General features: G+C 46.5%; 1 protein-coding gene across 2 annotated transcripts in view; it reads right to left on the bottom strand.

Annotated features, from left to right (window-relative positions):
• The window catches only part of LOC147619959 (uncharacterized), a 71,694-nt gene that overhangs the window by 47,582 nt on the left and 1,230 nt on the right, over nucleotides 1-22,882 (bottom strand). The window lies entirely within an intron of this gene.

The raw sequence follows: 22,882 nt of genomic DNA, 5'->3' as shown, positions 1-22,882 counted from the left end.
CCTCTCACCCACCCTCTCTTCTAGTCTTTCTAAAGGAGCCTTGGGGTCTTGGAGGCGATGGCTTCTAGAAATCACCATTCTCCCCTCCTGGGGATTTTCTTCTCTTCCTCTTTCATCCCTTTAGATGAGTATCTTCCTTCTCTTGTGCTGTTTCATGCTCATGATATTATTGCAGATTTTCTCTCCTCTCTTTCAGAGGAGGATAATGGTTCTTCTACAGAGTAGGTGGATGATTTTGTTGAGATATCCTCACATATTCTGGAGCTTTCTCTCTTGGCAGTTGCTTCTCCTTCTTATGTTTCAGAGGAGGCATCTTCCACTATCTTGGAGCTTGTTCCTACTTCGAACCTAGCAAATTCAACTATCACTAATGATCAGTTTGTTCCAGTGGTTGTTCCAGTTTCTTCATAGGAGTAGGAGGATTCTACTTCGGTCCGATACTTGTTGCAGATGCACCACATTTTTCGGAGCCATCTATGGTTCCATCTTCTTAAGGCTCCCTTTTCCCTGAGATCATCTCATTTTTTCAGCTTCTGCACTGATAGGCAGCATCTACGGGACCTTTCTCATGCTGCTCCACATGATGTACTACCTTTTCTGGTGATATTCAGCAGTGATCTTCTTTTCTCCTTTATGCTTGATGTCCAATGTCCATATACAGTGTTGTACAGTTCTTGCAGCATTTCTGAGTGGGTATCTCAGCGTAGTACCTATGGTTTCATGGTATCAGAGCCGGAAACATCTACGCGGACCTGCGTTTTTTTTCCCTTGCTGCTATTGACTGTTTACAACATATAGGAGCTGTTTATTGCTGCGTTTTCTTCATCAGTAATCTGCGTTTTCTAATCGAGCTGCATTTTCACTCGGGACTGCCTCAAGTGCTGCCAATTCTTTCTACAGAGCTGCTTTACAGCCTTTACCATTGGAGAGTCATTCTATACTCTTCTCTTTCTGGTTCCCTCTCACCCACCCTCTCTTCTAGTCTTTCTAAAGGAGGCTTGGGGTCTTGGAGGTGATGGCTTCTAGAAATCACCATTCTCCCCTCCTGGGGATTTTCTTCTCTTCCCCTCTCATCCCTTTGGATGAGTATCTTCCTTCTCTTGTGCTGTTTCATGCTCATGATATTATTGCAGATTTTCTCTCCTCTCTTTCAGAGGAGGATAATGGTTCTTCTACAAAGTAGGTGGATGAATTTGTTGAGATATCCTCACATATTCTGGAGCTTTCTCTCCTGGCAGTTGCTTCTCCTTCTTATGTTTCAGAGGAGGCATCTTCCACTATCTTGGAGCTTGTTCCTACTTCAAACCTAGCAAATTCAACTATCACTAATGATCAGTTTGTTCCAGTGGTTGTTACAGTTTCTTCAGAGGAGGAGGAGGATTCTACTTCAGTCCCGATACTTGTTGCAGATGCAGAGGAGGTACCACATTTTTCGGAGCCATCTATGGTTCCATCTTCTAAAGGCTCCCTTTTCCCTCAGATCATCTCATTTTTTCAGCTTCTGCACTGATAGGCAGCATCTACAGGACCTTTCTCATGCTGCTCCACATGATGTACTACCTTTTCTGGTGATATTCAGCAGTGATCTTCTTTTCTCCTTTATGCTTGCTGTCCATATACAGTGTTGTACAGTTCTTGCAGCATTTCTGAGTGGGTATCTCAGCGTAGTACCCATTCTTTCATGGTATCAGAGCCGGAAACATCTACACGGACCTGCGTTTTTTTTCCCATGCTGCTCTTGACTGTTTACAACATATAGGAGCTGTTTATTGCTGCATTTTCTTCATCAGTAACTTGCGTTTTCTAATGGAGCTGCGTTTTCACTCGGGACTGCCTCAAGTGCTGCAAATTCTTTCTACAGAGCTGCTTTACAGCCTTTACCACTAGAGAGTCATTCTATACTCTTCTCTTTCTGGTTCCCTCTAGTCTTTCTAAAGGAGGCTTGGGGTCTTGGAGGTGATGGCTTCTGGAAATCACCATTCTCCCCTCCTGGGAATTTTCTTCTCTTCCCCTCTCATCCCTTTGGATGAGTATCTTCCTTCTCTTGTGCTGTTTCATGCTCATGATATTATTGCAGATTCTCTCTCCTCTCTTTCAGAGGAGGATAATGGTTCTTCTACAGAGTAGGTGGATGATTTTATTGAGATATCCTCACATATTCTGGAGCTTTCTCTCTTGGCAGTTGCTTCTCCTTCTTATGTTTCAGAGGAGGCATCTTCCACTATCTTGGAGCCTATTCCTACTTCGAACCTGGCAAATTCAACTATCACTAATGATCAGTTTGTTCCAGTGGTTGTTACAGTTTCTTCAGAGGAGGAGGATTCTACTTCAGTCCCGATACTTGTTGCAAATGCAGAGGAGGTACCACATTTTTCAGAGCCATCTATGGTTCCATCTTCTAAAGGCTTCTCTTTCCAGATTGATTCTATTGTTTCATCTTCGATATCTTCTCGATCTTCTCGTGGCTTCTCCGGGAGACCTCGGTATTTAGATGTACCATATCTTCGCGAGCTTTGTGCCTTTAACGAGGATGTTTTTCCTTCAGACTCTTCTGAGGATTTTTTGCAGTGTACCGAACCTGGTCCACCCATCTGGCGCTGAAGAGGAGGTGTTGGAAATTATTTCATCCCCAGATGGACTTTCCCATGCATATTCATGCTTGTATCCGGCTCCATATGAAGCCCTGCATTGGCATATCTTAGTAGAGATTTTTTGGCATTTTTTCTACCATTTCTTTGGTATTTTTTAGGCATTTTATAGCATTTATTGCTACAACCATGCTGTCGGCCTGCTACAGCTGGCCGACCAGCATTCCGAGGTACTATAAAAGGGCTAGCTCCCTTTTCCCTTCAAATCATCTCATTTTTTCAGCTTCTGCAGTGATAGGCAGCATCTACGGCACCTCCCTCATGCTGCTCCACATGATGTTCTACCTTTTCTAGTGATATTCAGCAGTGATCTTCTTTTCTCCTTTATGCTTGCTGCCCATATACAGTGTTGTACAGTTCTTGCACACTAATGTACAACTCGTTTTGGTAGCCAACTGGGAAGAGATGGTGTCCTCAAAACTACCCATGTCAAATAGGACTACAAACTGGCGGCCCTTGGCAGAGCCAAAAGCTCGGATGAGGCTTTTCTGTGCAGCCTCACTCTCACCCTCCTACTTAGCATCAAATACCACAGATGGCATAGGATGCATAAAAGGTAAAAACTGACCTACGTTGGTGGTAGTAGACGGGGCTAGAGGAGCAAGAGATGCTATTGCAACTGTGGAAGAAGGTGGTTTGGAGGCTTGCTCCATTTCCCATTTTTGGCAATCCTTCTTCCCACGCCCAATGATTTGACATAGAAAACATCTATTCTCTGACTAGTACTTCCTTTGCTCCTCTGGAGGAAGATAGCCTCCAGTGATGCCTGCTTTAGCCTTTTCCTAAAGAGTTTTCTTAGATTTGGATTGGTTATCCTTCTTACCCCCCTTAGTATCTTTAGAAGACGCATTATCTTTCCCCGGCTGCAAATTGCTGCTGTTGGGGTTTGGTACTAGATTGTGGTTGCTTAGGCTTGCCTCCGTTCATCTTCATTTCTTCATTTTGAGCCACAGTCAAAGTGTCACAAGCATCCCGCACTTGGATGCCACGTAGACATTTCTGTACAGAAGGTGCAGGACCTGGGATGGTGAACTGGTCCCATGTGAGCCCAGTCCGGGACGAGTCAGCCAGGGATCCATCTCAGTCGTCCGAGTTCAGGTGTGCACTGTCCTGCACATGAAACAGTGCCAGTCCGCGCTGTGAGTCTCCCTCTGGAATGATGTCAGATGTTCTGTGACATCTGTGGGCATGTAAGTTTGCATGTAGAGATGGGGCCAGCCCATAGGGCTACCCCAGTGCGAAGATTTGCACTCTAAGTGTGGGCATGGGGGAGATGTAGAACCACCCCCAAGGGGACAGGAGGGCCCAGGCTGTGCCCACCAGCCATGGCATGGGCTGGAAGGGCTATCGGCCAGCCCTAGGGCTTCTGGACAGGCAGCCGACAGGGCTAAAAGCCCTACCTAGCAGGTCGGCCACGTGTGGGGGGCAGTCCCACACCCATGCACAGGGCTGCCCAGCAGCCTAGCACTGTCCCAGCAGGCATGCGCAGAGTGGCCAGCAGGTTGCATAGTGTGAAAGCATATTATTGCTAAAGACCTAGTCGTGAGGCTTTTATAAAGCTGGCCGACTGGATGCTAAGGGGAGTATAAATACTCCAGCCAAGAAACAATGAAGGCATCTCAGTTTTCACCAAGTGCTCAAGCCAATCAAGGGCCAGTCAAGCCAAGGAGATTTCCAAGCAAAGGGGTGGACTTCTGAAGGTCAAGGGCAGGATTTTCCAGCCAAGAAAAGGTCAAGTTTTCTGTATTTGTTTTCAGATTTACATCATTCTAATAAAGCAAATACACCATCCGTGGTGGGGGGCCTACAGAGGGTAACTGGGACCCAATACTGTGTCCTCTCCATCTTCCCCTGCTCTCTCTATTTTTCTGCACATCTCCTTTCAGTTTGTGCGTTAATTCAGTCGCGAAAAGAGTGCTGATTTCTGAGTTTTAAAGTACCGATCTTTCTCCGAATCTTCCGCATATTACAGTGGTATCAGAGCCTACTTCAAGGACAAAGATTCAGCAAAGAAAACCAGAAAATTTTTTCGCTCGTGTGGTTGGTTTTTAGACGCCGGTGGACTACCCCTTTCGGAGTGACTCCTGTCCCTCGAAGGGGTTGGTTTTTAGCCTCCGGAAGCCTCCGGAAGTCTCCCACACAGATAGTGGATGGTCAGATTGCGTTCCGAAAAGGAATTGCATTTTCCCGCTATGGCGAGCTTTGGCGACGAGAGAGAACCAGAACCATGGGACCAGAGTGCACCAGGCAGCCCAGCGAGGGCACCCGACTTGAGTGTCACAGACATGTTCCAGCAGATGATGCGAGCAATCGCTCGCAGACCAGACAACCAAGTTGGATGAGCAGAAGGCGCGGTTTTTGGCTCTGGAGGAGCGTTCTCGCTCTCCAGCATCGCGTTTTCCATCTCCTCCTCCCTCTCCTTCCGTATCCCAGATACCAGATCCTCGTCACAGGGACCCTCTCGCGGGGTCACAGCCGCAGCCAAGCTCCTTGCTTGAGATACAGATGTGTGCATTGGAGATTCGACAACAAGAAGACGATGCCATGCGACGAGTGGAACACGAGCGTTACCTCAGAGCTTTGGACGCCAGATTGACACCGGCGGCGCCCTCGAATCATTTTCCCGAGAAAATGAATTTCAATAAGTATAATGGTAAACTCGATCCCACTACTCTTTATTCATGGTTACATCAATTTGAAGCTTACTTTGCCGCAGTTAGGAAAACAGATACTGACAAAGTGATCTTAGCTAGTTGGTACTTGGAAGGTGAGGCCATTCCTTGGTGGACTCAGTGGGCTCATGCCCACACCAGAGCAGGTATGGCAGCTTATGTGTGGGACGAGTTCGTCCACGACCTTAAGCAGCGGTTTCTACCGCCCCACTACCTTGAGCGACTCGAAGACGAGTTCAGGGGAGCGCGTCAGAATGCGCAACCAGTCCTTCAGTTTGCCAATAAAATTTTGACCTTGTGTCTACAATTAGGCTTATCTGATTTGGACAAGAAAGGGCAGTTTTTGTATGGCCTGGACACGCAAATCCAATGGGAGGTGCATATGTTTAGGCCAGCCACCTTTGAGGACGCACTCTCGCTTGCGCAGAGTGCAGAAATGAAACACAATGGTGGCAAGCCCAAGACTTCCCAGCCGGCTTCTCCCAAGGCTAACGCCTCGGGGGGCAAAAGCCAGAACCAGACGGGGTCTTCCCCAGGACAGAGCCCGGGAGCCTCTGGCTCCAAGAACTCGAACAATGCGTCTAAGCTTACTCCAGACCAGAAAGCAGAGGCAGGCAAGACAGGTGGCAAGTTGAGTGCTGAGGAGCTTTCTCAGTACAAGAAGGAGGGTAGATGTTTCTTTTGTCACACAAAAGGACATACTTCTCGGGATTGTCCGAACAAGCCTCCAAAGGCCGCCGCCGCCTCCACAGCTTCCGTGGTGAGCACAGACCCCAGCGGCTAACCCTAGTTCTTCAACCCCCGGTGCTTCAGTTGGAGCAATTATTAGTCGGGAGCTCGAAGATAAGCAGAAGGGCGCCCATGACCAGGAGTATGAGCGCAACAAATTGCTCAAGTCCTTTGGCTACATAGGTGGCCAGAGAGTCGTTGTCTTGTTTGACAGCGACAGTACGGCGGATGTGGTCACGGAACAAGCCGCTAGGCGTGCCCATTTCGAGCTGACCCCGGTGGACAAACAGGTTGAGGGTTTTAGCACAGGTATGACAACGAGCGTCAAGTATGGAGCTCTAGGTGCTAAGTTAGTGATTCAGGGCATAGAGTTTGTGCGTGACTTTATGGTTGCCCCTCTTGTAGGAGCAGACATAATTTTGGGTATCCAGTGGTTTCACAAGTTTCTTCCTGATGTTAAGTGGGACAAGCACACGTTCCAGATCAATCGGAATGTGTCAAACACCCCGGTGACCATTAAGTGTGAGCCAGGTATTCCAAACTTTCCGCTCATAAGCCACTTGCAAGCTAAGCGAGCAGTCAGGAAAGGCACACAGTGTGCGATGATTTACATCCAGACAGCCCAGACGGTGGCCAGTGCTTCTGAGAAGTACTCGGTTCTCCATGAAAAGTTCCAGAAGATTTTTCTTCGGAACAGTCTCCCTCCCCAGCTCCCCCCGTCCAGACCGGAGGATCACAGGATTGACCTCCTCCCAGGCTCGGAACCCCCGAGCAAGTTTCCGTATCGCCTTTCTAAGGCAATGGAATCGGAGTTGGACCGCCAACTCCAAGAATTGTTGCAAGCTGGCTTCATCCGCCCCAACGTGTCGCCATTTGCAGCCCTGATCTTGTTTGTCAAGAAGAAAGATCGGTTTTCTCAGTTGTGTGTCGATTATCGTGCACTCAATAAGCTGACTATCAAGAGCAGATTCCCGATGCCTCGAATTGACTATATTCTCGAGAGGCTGAATGGAGCAAAGGTGTTCTCAAAACTGGATTTAAAGAGTGGGTACCACCAGGTACGGATTGTTGAGGGGGATATCCCCAAAACAGCCTTCCGTACAGAACGGGCCCACCATGAATTTGTGGTCAGGCCATTTGGTTTGACGAACGCCCCAGCTACATTTAACCGCATGATGATGCGTATTTTCCGGGAGTTGATTGGAGAGTGTGTGTTCATATTTCTGGACGACATACTCATATTTTCAGCTACAGTTGAGCAACATGACATTGATGTGGAGAAAGTCCTTAAGTTGCTAGAAAGCAACGAGCTCTATGTCAATGAAAAGATGTCAGAATTTTATCTGTTCCAGGTACATTACTTGGGATATATAATTAGTGCCGAAGGCATTCGACTTGATCCAGCTAAAGTGGCCGAGATTGTTAACTGGGAAGTACCTCAGATAGCTTATGACATTAGATCATTTGTGCGTATATGCCAGGCATATTCCACCCACATTGACCACGAGCGTTGGAGGCATTCCAGAACCTCAAGGTGGCTTTGTCAGAAGCGCCTTGTTTAGCCCTTGCCTTGTGGGACGAACCATTTCAAGTGATCACCGATGCGAGTAACATCGCAATTGGAGGTGTATTGCAACAAAAACATGTCTCGTAAGTTACTGCCCGCCGAAAAGAACTACTCGGTCTATGATCGTGAACTCCTAGCAGTTATACAGGCCTTGAAACATTGGAAACATTTCCTGTATGGCCGTGACTTCGAGGTTCGCACTGACCATCAGGCATTGCGCTGGATTTAGACGATGCCAAGTGCACAGTGGAGTGATCGACAACACCGCTGGAGTCAGATATTCCAGCAGTTCGGTGGTATGATTGAGTACCTTCCAGGAAAGGCCAATCCAGTGGCCGATGCTTTGAGCAGGAAGGGACAAGTATCTGCGATTCAGACCACTAGACTTGACCTTGTTGGTACAGGACTAGAAGACATGAAGCACACGTACGCGGATTCCGAGGAATTCGGTACACAGTGGGAACAGGCATTGGATGCCACAGGACCATGCCATTTTCTGATATGCGATGGTTGGCTTTTCTACAAAGGCCGACTATGTGTCATGAAATCATTCCGGACAGCTCTTCTCCATGATGCCCATGACGCCATTACAGGTGGTCATAGGGGCATGAATTCGACTCTGGAGAAATTAGAACGGCAATACTATTGGCCAAAGATGAGGCGTGATGTGTTTACATATGTACAACGCTGTGACATTTGTCAAAAGGTGAAAGCTCCTCGTGGAAAGAAGATAGAGTTGTTACAGCCTTTGCCAATTCCTGAGGGTCCTTTCCAGGACATTTCGATGGACTTTGTCACAAATCTGCCTCCCAATCCGAGTAAGCGTAATACGCAGTGTTTAACTATCGTTGATAGGTTCAGCAAATTTGTTATGCTTATTCCTTGCAGGGCCAGTGCGACCGCTGAGGATGTTGCCCAGCTATTCATTCGGCATTGGTACCCAATTGGCGGGATTCCTAGGACCATAGTGTCAGACCGAGATGCCAAGTTTACCAGTCATTTTTGGAGGGCATTGTTTGATAATTTTGGTACTAAGTTGAATTTTTCCAGTGCATTCCACCCACAGACAAATGGCCAGACAAAGATATACAACCAGTTGGCCTTTGATGTGCTGAAGTGTTATGTCCACGATCAGCAAGGTAAGTGGGAATCATTTTTGCCCTTAGTTCAAGCTGTTTTGAATGACTCTTTTTCTTCAGCTATTGGCAGGACTCCATATGAGGCAGCGTTTGGAAGGCCTTTCCAGTCGTCGTTAACCAGGACTTCGTCTTCAGTACCTGAGGCGAACAGAGTGACGGAGTCTTACCAGGAGATCCTAGAGTCCGTGAAAGACAGATTGGCTAAAGCGCAAGAGGCCTACACTCGACAGGCCAATAAAGACCGAAGGGATATGAAGTTTTCGGAAGGGGATTGGGTGTATCTTCGGATTATGAAGCAAAGATTGAAGCAGGTGGGCAAACGATGCCCAAAGTTGTCTTTCAGGAGCTTCGGACCATTTCCCATCCGGAAAAAGATTAATGAGGTGTCTATGCAGTTAAAGCTACCTTCCGAGTTGGACTATGCACGATGTATTTCATGTCACTTGGTTAAAGCCATATGCAGGTCCACCCCCTTCAGAGGTCAAAGACGAAGCGGAACCAGACATTATTGATGAAGCAGAAGTAATGGTTCCAGAACAGATCCTTCTGCACCGTTTCAAGCATGGCTCAGGCCGAAGACTACGACAGTTCCTCACGAAGTTTTAGGACCGAGGAACTCATGAAGCAGTATGGCTCGACAAAGAATTTTTCGAAGACTATCCGGCATTATTGACGGATTATTTGGAGGCTATGCAGCTTCCGTCAAGTTAAGCAGAAGGGGATGTCACGTGCATCCCGCACTTGGATGCCACGTAGACATTTCTGTACAGAAGGTGCAGGACCTGGGATGGTGAACTGGTCCCATGTGAGCCCAGTCCGGGACGAGTCAGCCAGGGATCCATCTCAGTCGTCCGAGTTCAGGTGTGCACTGTCCTGCACATGAAACAGTGCCAGTCCGCGCTGTGAGTCTCCCTCTGGAATGATGTCAGATGTTCTGTGTATCTAGTTTGCAACCGGATGCCAGACGTCTGTGGGCATGTAGGTTTGCATGTAGAGATGGGGCCAGCCCATAGGGCTACCCCAGTGCGAAGATTTGCACTCTTAGTGTGGGCATGGGGGAGATGTAGAACCACCCCCAAGGGGACAAGAGGGCCCAGGCTGTGCCCACCAGCCATGGCATGGGCTGGAAGGGCTATCGGCCAGCCCTAGGGCTTCTGGACAGGCAGCCGACAGGGCTAAAAGCCCTACCTAGCAGGTCGGCCACGTGTGGGGGGCAGTCCCACACCCATGCACAGGGCTGCCCAGCAGCCTAGCACTGTCCCAGCAGGCATGCGTAGAGTGGCCAGCAGGTTGCATAGTGTGAAAGCATATTATTGCTAAAGACCTAGTCGTGAGGCTTTTATAAAGCTGGCCGACTGGATGCTAAGGGGAGTATAAATACTCCAGCCAAGAAACAATGAAGGCATCTCAGTTTTCACCAAGTGCTCAAGCCAATCAAGGGCCAGTCAAGCCAAGGAGATTTCCAAGCAAAGGGGTGGACTTCTGAAGGTCAAGGGCAGGATTTTCCAGCCAAGAAAAGGTCAAGTTTTCTGTATTTGTTTTCAGATTTACATCATTCTAATAAAGCAAATACACCATCCGTGGTGGGGGCCCTACAGAGGGTAATTGGGACCCAATACTGTGTCCTCTCCATCTTCCCCTTCTCTCTCTATTTTTCTGCACATCTCCTTTCAATTTGTGCGTTAATTCAGTCGCGAAAAGAGTGCTGATTTCTGAGTTTTGAAGTACCGATCTTTCTCCGAATCTTCCGCATATTACACAAAGCCCGGTCATATGTGCTGGGTTCAAAGTTACGAACTGTGGACCGGATGTTAGAATCTAATCCACGAATGAATTGATCCATCTTGGTCTGCTGAGATAACCCTCACTGTTGTGCTAAAGTTATAACCTTACTAGGAAACTGAAGCACGGGTGACCCGTTCTGTCTGAGTCCATAGAACTCATATGCCAGGTTGGTCAAATACTGGGGAGGGAGAAATATGGTCTTAAGGTCAAGGACAAAGGTATCCCAACGAAAAGCTGACTCCTGTGATCTGGTCTGTATGGATACTAGACCAATGCTGCCACCAAGTGACTGCCTCGCCCATGAGGTGGGGAGCCGCTAAAAGATAACAAAAATCTAGAACTATAAATCTAATCTAGGTACATGAGTAGAGAGCTCTCATATCACCCTAATACATCCCTCATGGGCCGCTGTGACATGGTGCTCAAGGTGTAAAACTGAGCTAGCGTGAGAATTACCCTTATTGGGTCCCAAATTACCCACTTCAGGGCCCCCTCCTATTGCTAGGAGTATTTTCTTTATTATCTTTGAAAAGAATGAATGTATGACTAACTTGGGACTGTAGATAAGCCAAACACACGACCTTTGAAAGACCAAGAGTCGGGCTGAACTGTACACGGCTGTAGAAGCACCAATGATGACCGATCTCAATGCCTATGCACTCTTCCAATGGAATGTAGAAGTCTACAAATCTGAGGCTGAGAGAAGGGGCTGTTTGGGACTGTTCTACACTGTGATATGCACTATGAATGAATGAATATGATGCGTTTTACCTTTGCTGAAGTGGCTGTAGCAAAACGATGATGTGTATGAGTGCTGAATTCTGTTGTATGCTGAAAATGCAAGGTACTGAAGCACCTTCCTTGGCTGAATGTCGAGAATGAAGCGTTTTGTTGATGAATGCCTATGTGCTCCAAACAATGATGCTCCTAGGGCTTTGGGACTGAATCGCTTGGCTGAATTGATGATGATGGAATGAATGATATGAAGCAAGGCTATTTATATGAGCAAAGTGTTGGTCGGCTTGTGGAACTGGCCGACTGTAGCATAATATGCTACACAACTTGCTACAATGGATAAATGCTGAAATATTATGGAAAAACTGCCAAAATTAATGCTAATAAATATGATAAAATTATGCAATAAATTTGAATGGTATTCTGGGCCTTTTGCAATGGTCTACGTGGTCTATGTGCATATGGGATGAATGATATGAAAGAAAGTGAAGCAAATATAAAACACGGATGTAGGCCCAGATACAAGACCTGTAAATGCTGGAAACTGATGTTTATTGCTGAAATCTGAGCACGAGGGAAGCCCGTAGGTGATGTACAATAATGAGAAGCAGTAGCAGCTGCTAATGACCTCAACTGAATGCTGAAAAATGAGATGAACTGAGGGAAAGGGAGCCAGCCCTTATATACTACCTCAGGATGCTCATCGGCCAGCTGTAGCAGGCCTCCAGCATGGCTATAGCATAAAATGCCTAAAAATACCAAAAAATGGTAGAAAATTGTTGAATAATCTCTATTGAGATATGCCAATGCAGGGCCTCATAAATGGCCAATACAAGCATGAAAAAGATGATGTAGACTCTCTGGAGATGATATAATCCAACATCTCCTCTTCAGCGCGCCGAGGGGCAGTCCAATACCAGCACGCTGAAGTAACACCTCCATAGTAGCTCTCGGAAGTGGTTTGGTGAAGAGATCAGCCACATTGTCCTTGGTAGAACAGTAGGCCAATTGAAGAAGGCCCAACTCGATCCAGTCGCGTACAAAATGATAATGCACTTCAATATGCTTGGATCGTCCCCGTATCACAGGATTCTGTGCTAGAGCAATAGCACTCTGAGAATCCGAGAAAATAGTAACCGGGGAAGTGTCGGCACAGCACAAATGCTCCAAAATCTGATGAATCCAAAATGCCTCAGTAGAGGAGAGGAGGTAGGATTTATACTCAGCCTCGGTGGAAGATGTCACGAGTGACGACCCTGTGTTTTTCTCTTGACAGTATGCAGGTGTGCACGGGGATATGGTGGACAGTGTGAATGGCATCAGTTTGGGAGTTAAAAAGGACTCAAGGTTTTAACAAGGTTCTTTTTAGATAACCCCATGAGGAAAAGGGGACAAAGGTTTAAGGCATTTAAACCCTTTAAAAATAAAACAATACCCTTTATGGAGGGATCATGGCCCATAAGCTATTTTTGGGGAGACGCTTTTTATGAAGAAGTCGGGCTGCAGCTTATGGAGGTGCTTTTCTGGTGGGCAGGGCTGAAAAGCTGGAGGGGTGTGCGTTTTCTTATGGAGGGGCTGGCGGCTGTAGAGAGAGGCCTCTTTCTTGGTGAAAAGCAGGCGGGGCAGAACAGCATGTACATGCCTTCTTCTTCTTCTTTCTCATGAGGGAGCTGGCAGGCTGGGCTGCAGGAAAACGAGAACTGAGCAGGGAGCGCAGAGTCCAGCTGGACAGCAGGCTCATCCACAAGCTTCTCTCTCCCTCTCTTGCTACAAGTCGGGTAGCAGCACACATAGGGCCCTTTCTTTTGTGCAACAGACCGGCGGGCTGAACTGCCATGTCTCTCTCTCTCTCTCTTGCTAGGAGGCGGGGCTGGATTGAGCACGCTTTCTCTCTTTGAGGACTGGCAGGGTTGGACAGCACGGAGCGTCGGGTTGGACAGCAGCCTTGCCCATGCGCTTCTCTCTCTCTCTCTTTTGGGAGGAGGGGTTTGGCAGCTTGGAGAGTGGATTCCAGAGGACTGTTTCGAGACGGTTTATGGGCTGTTTTTGGTTGGCTGCAAATTCAGCTATGTGCTTGGGTTTCCGGCTGCAAGTACAGGTCACTTGGATGAGTTTCTTGGCTTGGAAGTGATGCAAGCTCGCATGTGTGCATGTTCATGAAGCAGATTGTTTTCTTCCTGCTTGAAAGGAACAGAGGGACCTACAGTTATGGGCATATTTATTTTTCCAGATGTTTCATGAGGGAACACGTAACTGGATGTATGCCGTTGTTGGTACTGTTTTTGAATGGTTCTGTATGGAAACAAGACAAAGGTTTCAAGGGGAAACAGGCCTAAGGGTTTCATGTGGAAACAAGTCGTAGGTTCCTCGAGGAAACATGTTTGTGGTTTGGCCAGGGGATAGGTCACATGCAGGCAGAGGGTACAGGAATGGACACATGTTTGGTACAGCCTTGCTGCTGATTGGACAGGGGTTCGGGAATCCATGACTGAGATGGATAGTACCCTTGGAAGGCAGAGAGGGTTGGTACAGGTGTGTCGACCGTATGGTATGCTTTGCTGTGATGCGAGTTCTCTTTTGGGAAACAGTTTGGAGTCTTTTTTGTGATGCAGGAGCACTGGATGTGTCAAGGTGTGATGCTATTCATAGGGTGAGAGGCTATAGATGGTTGTGGCAGCCTTGACCGAGGGAGAAAGCTTCTGTGTGTAGAACTCATGTGAAAGAGTCTTTTGATGTGAGCAATGGTTGGACTTGTTTGTGGATGCCGAGTGGACAAGAAGCCATGATGCAGGGTCTTTGCAGGCTTCAAGAGTTCTACTGTGACGGCTGAGTTTCCAGCCTTATTGTAATCAAAGCTCTCTTATAATCAATTAAAGAAATACCGCAAGAAGCGCCACTGTAAACCGGCCTTCAGAAACCAAAGGGCGGTGAAACAAACACTCGCACATAAAACACTTCAACACCATTGAGGACCTAGAAAAGGAAAACAAACAGGGGGAGCTAGAGTGCTCCTGCAAAAAGTACACGGACACCGATTGGCCCCAAATCGCAGTGGCGCCCCTTGCGGTATTTCTTTATTTGAATAAAAGAGCTTTGATTACAATATAAGACTGGTAATTCAGCCGTCCCAGTAGAACTCCTGAAGCCTGCAAAGAACCTGCATCTGGCTTCTTGTCCGCACGGCATCCACAAATAAATCCAGCCATTGTTCACATCGAAAGACTCTCTCACATTGAGTCTGCATACAGAAGCTTTCTCCCATGATCAGGGCTGCCACAACCATCCATAGCCTCTCACACTATGAACAGCATCACACCCTGACACATCCAGTGCTCCTGCATCACAACACAGACTCCCAAACTGTCTCTCAAAAGAGAACTCGTATCACAGCACAGCATACCATAAAGTCGACACACCTGTTCCAACCCTCTCTACCTTCCAAGGGAACTATCCATCTCCGTCATGGATTCCCTGTCCCCTGTCTTGTCAGTAGCAAGGCTGTACCAAACATGTGTCCATTCCTGTACCTTCTGCCTGCATGTGACCTATCTCCTGGAGAAACCCAAAAGCATGTTTCCTCGCCAACAACGGCATACATCTAGTTACCTGTTCCCTCATGAAACATCTGGCAACATAGAGATGCCCATAGCTGTAGTTCCCACTGTTCCTTTCTAGCAAGAGAAAACAATCTGCTCCATGAGCACGCAGCCATGCGAGCTTGCTTCACACCCGTGCCAAGAAACATAACCAAATAACCTTGTACTTGCAGCCAAAGACCCAAGCACATAGCTGAATTTGCAACCAAACAAAAACAGCCCATAAACTGTCCCAAAACAGTCCCGAATCAAAGCATAGAAAGGCTGAAAGTTCCATCTGATGAACGCCATCGACATGATGTCTATGTTCATGAAAAACCAGCCCCTCCTTTCTGTAGAAACACGGCGTCCTCCAAAAAGCGCACACATGGCCTAGCTTTCTATGTGCCGCCTGTATCCTGGTGATGCGCCGCCTGCAACAGTACTCAACCTGCAGCCATCTGTACGAAAAAGTGTGCAATTGCCACCTGAATTCAGCTGTCGTACAGCCTCCATACTGAACTGTACCTGCTGTCCGTACAGGCCTGCAGTTACTGTTCCAGCCGCCAGCCCAAGACCTGCACAGTAGGCGCCAGAATCTGCACAACCAAATCTGCAACATGGACAGTACCTGCAGACAGCCGCCTAACCTGCCACGTGGACTGTACCTGCAGTCCAGCCCTTCCATGCGCAGCCAGCATCTTCTCTTTCCAAAAAGCTCATACGTGGGTATGCTGCAGTCGACTCTTAGCCAGATAGAGAGAAAGCCCACGTGCTGTTCATCCCCATGTTTCCTTGCAGCCCCACTCCTTCCAAAAAGCACACCACCCCATAAGAGTTAGGCGCCTCCTGCTTTTTCTGCCCAAAAAGCCCACGTGGCCCCAAATATAGCATAAGGGCCACGTTTCTTTAATAAAAGGCTTAATAAATGATTTTAAAGGTTTTTAAACCTTCAAAGCTAAAATTCCTTTGCCCCCTTTCACACATGGGGTTATCCACACATGGGCTTCCATCTTCACTCCCACCTGATGCCATTTCACACTGTCCACCATGTCCCCGTGCACACCTGCATCTTGTCCAGAGAAAAACACAGGTTCATGACAGCCACTGCGTTTTGGGGCCGATCGGTGTCCATGTACTGTTTGCAGGAGCACTCTAGCTCCCTCTGTTTGTTTTCCTTTTCTTGATCCTCAAAGGTGTTGAAGTGTTTTGTGTGCAAGTTTGTTTTTGTACCGCCCTTTGGTTTTGTCCGAAGACCGAGGTCAGTTTACAGAAGCAGCAGAAACTGTCCTCTGCTTTTGAGACTTCCAAGAAACCAATCCGGAACCAACCATGAAGCAATATCCAGATGTAGACCCCCGAGTATCAATACACACTGCCCAATCAGAATCTGTGAAGCCAACCAAATCAACACCACAATAGTAGGTGATGCCATAATCTGAAGTACCTCGAAGATAACGAAGAACTCTCAAAGTTGCCTGCCAATGAGACCTTCGAGCGGCTGATGAGAACTGGCTGAGGACACTCATAGCATAGGAGATGTCTAGACAGGTGTTGTCAAGGTAAAGCAATGAGCCAACAATCTGCCGGTACTCTATGGAATCTACCAAGGGTGTATCATCCTCCTTGGATAATTTGGCATTGGCTTCTGTTGAGAAATGAAGATACAGTCATCTTTTTGCCAAACCTCCAGCCCAAGAAAATAATGTAGAAGGCCAAGATCAGTCATCTCAAATGAAGATACAGTCATCTTTTTGCCAAACCTCCAGCCCAAGAAAATAATGTAGAAGGCCAAGATCAGTCATCTCAAATGTCTCCGAAAGCTTGGACTGAACCTATGTGACCAACCCAATATCTGAACCAGAAAGAATGAGGTCATCAACATACAAAACAATGACGCAAATATCTCCATCAGAAAGAAGCACATAGAGATTGCTGTCAGTATATGCCCTCTCAAAGCCAAGAGATAACAAGAAGACATCAATCTTCTGATACCAGGCATGGGGTGCCTCTTTGAGACCATAAAGAGCCTTCTGCAGAAGATAAATATGGGTGTCCTATCCCTGAATCACAAAACCAGGAGACTGCTCAACATAAACTTCCTCCTCTAAATCTCTATTCAGAAAAGCGGATTTGACATCCATCCGGAACACGGGCCATCTAAAGTGTGCAGCCAGAGCCAAAACAATCCTGATGGTGGTATGCCTGGCTGTAGTAGCAAATGTCTCATCAAAGTCTTCACCCAACTTTTGAGCATATCCTCGTGCAACAAGGCGGGCTTTGTACTTGTCCAAAGTACCATCTGCATGAAACTTGACTTTGAAAATCCATTTCACACCAATAACATGACGACGTGGTACCAAAGACCAAGTGTTATTCCTCTCAATAGAGGCCATCTCTCCTTCCATGGCTTGCCGCCTCTGCGGCTGTGTAAGAGCCTCCTCTAGACTCTCAAGCTCATCAATCTCCTGGAGAGAACTCATGAGAGCATAATTCACTGTGTGATGAGATGTGGCACCCCAAGATCAACGGCGAGGTCCAAGGGTGGTGGTAGAGATCTGGTTATGGAGCTGTGCATCAGTGAGACCAGAATCTCTAAAGAGTTGTTGAACCCACCGAGGTAGGCCTGCCTTCCTCTCAAAGCGTGAAGAAGAAGTTCCAACTACAGTAGAGGACTCATCCGATGCTGTTGGAAGTGGTGATGAGGTAAGCACTGGTGAGGGTACTCCCGGAGTCAAAGCAAGACTCGTAGAGGGATTGGAAGCTGCAGAAGCTGATGCAGGGAACGGGTGACTGTAAAGGAGCAGCTGGCACCGGCGGGGTTGCAGCAGGGGGAGGACGAGAAGCTGGACATGGAAGAGGTAAAAGATCACTAGCATCTTCTGGAAATGGATCATCCAGAAAGTTGGAAGATGCATTAGGTGGAGAGGAATCAATGCCAAACAAGCTCTCATCAAATCGAGCATCACGGAAAATGATGATGTCATCAACCTCCAGATCCCAAAAGCGGTATCCTTTGGATCTCAGACTGTAGCCTATGAAGATCATCCTCTTTGACTTCGGGGCAAGTGTGGTCCTTTTCTTATCTAGGACATGCACATAAGCAACATAGCCGAAAACACAAAGATGAGATACAGAAAGCTTGTGTCTTGTAAAGGCCTCCTCCGAAGTCATCCCCTCAACCGCTTTTGTCAAAGAGCGGTTAATGAGATAAACTGAGGTAGCCACAGCTTCACCCCAGAAAGCAGGAGGGAGACCTACATGATGCAACAAAGCACTAGCCATCTCTTTGACGGTCCGGTTCTTTCGTTCCACAACTCCATTCTACTGGCGAGTTAACGAACTGAAGTCTGTCGATGAATGCCCTTCGAAGTAAGAAGTCATCAAATGGTACAAACTCGCCACCATTATCAGTCCGGAGGAATGAAACTCTACCCCCAGACTGATTTTCCACCATCGCGATCCAAGTCCTGAAACTGGCAAAAGCATCTGACTTGCAAGCCAGAAAACATACCCAAACTTTCCGAGTGAAATCATCCACAAGAAGAAGAAAATATCGAGCCCCGCCAAGAGACTCAACCTCCATAGGTCCTGCAAGATCTGCATGTATAAGCTCTAGTCTTCGGGTTGCTCGATGAGTGGCCTCCTCTGGAATGCATCTCAATGATGCTTGCCCATCATGCAGGATGAGCAGATGTGTGAGAGAGACCGAAGCTGAGGTAGTCCGCTGACAACCCGCCTAGAATGGAACTTTTGTAAGGCAGCAATGGGTACATGACCGAAGCGAGAATGCCACAAAGAAGTATCTGCCTCAGAAACCAAAGCTAAAATGGGTGATAAAAGCTGATGAATATGGGAATCAATGTGAGGGATCTGAGAAGAAAAATTGGTGATCTTGTAGAGACCCCCATCATGGACTCCATTGGCAACAACCGAAAGAGTCTTCCTGTCGATTACTTCAATGACCTCATCATCAAAGTACACACCAAGTCCCTTCTGAGAAGCTTTGTATACTTAAAACAGATTTTTGGAAATTCGTGATACATGCAGAACATCATGTAAGGTGGCAGAGGAACCCAAAGAAACATTACCAACACCGGTGACAAAAAGCGAAGAGTTGTCACCAATATGAACTGAAGAAGAGATAGTCTGGTAGTCCTCCAAGACATAGGCCTGACTGGTCATATGGACAGAAGCACCACTATCACCAACCCATTCCACCGCTTCAAGAGAGAAGTCATATCTGTGATCACGAGGAATGAATCCTTTGAAGAAGTGGATGAATATGTGACTGCCATGTATGCAACTTTGGCAGATCCCTCCTCTGAAACTTTGCCTTTATCTTTGGTGTTGTCCTTGTCAGATGCTTTAGAAGCATCCTGGGCTTTATACTTGGCTTTTGCTGCTCGAGAATCATCACGACGAGCAAAGCAATGAGCCTCAGTATGACTTGTCCTGCCACAATAATCACATTCATTGTTTTTGTCCTTGGATTCCTTAGAATCCTGTTTACCCTTGCCTTTGCCTTTGTTTTTGTTGTTGTTGTTGTTGTTGTTGTTGTTGTTGTTGGAGTTCCCTTTTTCGCTTTTGCCTTTGCTCTTATCAAAGGCAACAAAAGCAGACTACGACTTGCCTTTTCCATGAAGCATGCACTTGTCGTGGAGATAACTCACGACTTCCTCAAAAGGGGGGAGAGGATCACGGAAATAAATATTGTCCCTAAAAGAATCAAAGGAAGCAAGCAACTTACCAAGAAGTTTATGGATGGGATTGTTGATGGTGCTCCCGTTCTCCTCAAGTTGCAGCTTGATATGGAAAAACTCTCCAATCTTCTCAATCAGGTTATCGGACTCACTGACGGTAAGCTTCTCCAAATCTGACTCCAATTTGGCAATCTTCACTGTCGAAACTCTCCCATACCTCCTCTGGATCTCTATCCACATCTGATGAGCATTACTCCGGGAGGAGACAAACTGTGCCTGTATGGATGGAGTCATGCAATGGATGATGATAAGACGAGCCCGAGCATCCAATATGCTTCTCAAAGCAAGGTCCACCAAGTGAAGTGGAGATCATCCACACACCGGCTCCTTCCAACAACAACTGAGTGTAGAAAGACCTGTATGATAGTTGGTTGCAGAAAGCTTCATGGAGTCACTGACTTGGGGAGGATTGTAGGATGGTATGTGGGTAGGGGTGGGAGCAAGACCTGGACGAGAGAAACTTAGAGAGTAAAGATTGGGAATAGGAACCACCTGTGGAGCGGCGGGAGCAAGGGATCAAGGCTGTGATGGTGCTGGAGAATCAACAGGAGAAGGAGTAGCAGTAGAGAAATCTCGTGAAGCCATGTCCTCTAACAATAAACCTTCTCTGAAGAAAAGGGGTTGAAAAAAAAATCAGCAAGTCCTCCTCTCAAGCTGTGCACAGCAAGAAGAAAGGGAGGGAGGGTGAGAAACTGAAAGGAGAGGAAGAAGATCTCTCCAAGATGTAGTTCCCTGTCCTCAACACCTAGAAGAGGGCTTCAGCACTCACGAAAATCAGCAATCTTTGCTGAAAATTCAGAAATACAACAGTCCCAAGTGTCAGATGAAGAAAACACAGCACTCTTGTGGAAGCCTCTGCTCCCGGAAGAAAACGCAGCACCTTCTACGCTGAAATCTGCAGAAAACGCAGCAAACTATCGAAGCCTCTACTCCAAAACAAAAAAACACAGCTTTCTTCTACTCACAAGTCAGCGTTTTTCTTTGATACCATGAAAAAAAGTGAAGCAAATATAAAACACAGATGTAGGCCTAGGTACAAGACCTATAAATGCTGGAAACTAATGTTTATTGCTGAAATCTGAACACGTGGGAAGCCCGTAGGTGCTGTACAATGATGAGAAGCACTAGCAGCTGCTAATGACCTCAAACGAACGCTAGAAAATGAGATGAACTGAGGGAAAGGGAGCCAGCCCTTATATACTACCTCACGATGCTGGTCGGCCAGCTGTAGCAAGCCAACAGCATGGCTGTAGCATAAAATGCTACATAAAATGCCTAAAAAATGGTTTTAAAAAATGCTGAATAATCTCTGCTGAAATATGCCAATGCAAGGCCTCATAAATGGCCAATACAAGCATGAAAAAGATGATGTAGACCCTCTCAAGATGATATAATCCAACATGATATGCAATATACAACCATGATCTGATGCAAACCCTAAGGCTTCTATTGACTCTATATGCATGAATGATTCTCTCCAAGTGGGTTAAGAGACTTGACTGAATGACTGACTCTCTACGGCTAAGGAATGACCTACATAGCTCGTGCCTGACATATACTGGACTAAGGACTACAATGGGGTCACGTCATACGACAATATCAAATCCTAAAGAGTTCTACTATTGTACAATGGAGCACTGATGATGAGCGATCTTGTCACCGTGCACTACAGTGCAGAGTGCATGTGATCCGCCATGTCCATGGTAGGAGTATGACTACTCTGGTCCACACTCATACCAATAACAATCGATAACAATAACAACCCATGGCCTCACTTATATAGTGATAAGTGCTAAGGTAAATAACCATCCAGTCATAAATAGCCAATTCACATGGATTTATTAATAATTAACCCTAGACATCTTCCCCTAATCTCAGGGTCCCCTAACCTTGTCAGATTAAGCCCTAATCCCAAGGATTAGTGTTAGGTACATGGCAAAGAGGCTCCTTGTTGTTTGAGATATAGAACAAAGAGAGAGAGAGAGAGAGAGAGAGGGGGGGGGGGGGGAGGAAATCTCGTGTGCATTGAGAGAGAGAGGGAGAGAGAAAGAGATGGATTTATAGGGAAATCTCCTCTATATTTGTTGATGCTTATTTGGAAAGATTATACTAATTTTACTATGCAAAGTCTTTATTGTCTCCTATAAAGATTCCTTCCTTTTTTTAACCATTTAATTCATTGTACCACCCATAATAAGCATCACTTAGCCAAACATATGCGCATGGTTCTCTTGAACATATGGGGTTCGGCTCCTCCATTAAAGGAGTTTTCCCAAATTTATGGGCAAAATTTGATTGTGGGCCACGACCAAATCTATCACACACGGTAATGTCCAATTCTGTCCAAATCAAAGAATCATGAGGAATAAAGCTACTGCCATTTGGTGTTGGGCTTGCTGCCCACTCCTTTTGCCACTTAGGAATCATCGTCATCATACACCTTTGCAAAACGAAATGCATCCTTCAAATTGTTAATTCGATTCCTCATCGTTTCATTCTCATAGTCTAAAGGCAATCCGAATATGAACTCAATTGCTTCTTACATTAAGCCAAGAGATCCTTGAACTCTTGGACATACCACATCCAACCCATATTGCCCATTTTCAGCTGATCAATCTTTCAATAGCTTCCATATTCAGCAAAAGTAATGAAAGCTCTTTTCAGCACATCCTTGAACTCCTCCTACACAGCCAGATTAGGCTGCAAATGATGCCTCCACCACATGACAGCCTTCTTCTAAAGAAACATCTTTACTTGACCGATCCTCCAATCATTAGGGAAGTGGTGGATATCAAGTGCTTCCAACTACCTAAGTGGACCTCCTCAGCAAAAGTAATGAAAGTTCTTCTCCTCCTACACAGCCAGATTAGGCTGCAAATGATGTCTCCACCACATGACAGCCTTCTTCTAAAAAAATATCTTTACTTGACCAATCCTCCAATCATTAGGGAAGTGGTGGATATCAAGTGATTACTTCACTGGTTCAGACAACTACCTAAGTGGACCTCCTCAGCAAAAGTAATGAAAGCTCTTTTCAGCACATCCTTGAACTCCTCCTACACAGCCAGATTAGGCTGCAAATGATGTCTCCACCACATGACAGACTTCTTATAAAGAAACATCTTTACTTGACCGATCCTCCAATCATTAGGGAAGTGGTGGATATCAAGTGATTACTTCACTGATTCAGACAACTGCCTAAATGGACCTCCTCAAATTCTTTCTTTTCCTCAGTTAAGGGAGCTATGTGAAAGATTGAGCCTCCAAAT

Source organism: Cibotium barometz, chromosome 32 (genome assembly GCF_041138505.1).
Source record: "Cibotium barometz isolate CiBa-2024 chromosome 32, ASM4113850v1, whole genome shotgun sequence".
NCBI lineage: Eukaryota > Viridiplantae > Streptophyta > Polypodiopsida > Cyatheales > Cibotiaceae > Cibotium > Cibotium barometz.
Note: the sequence above shows the minus strand (reverse complement) of the source record. Positions and strands in the feature narration are given on the sequence as shown.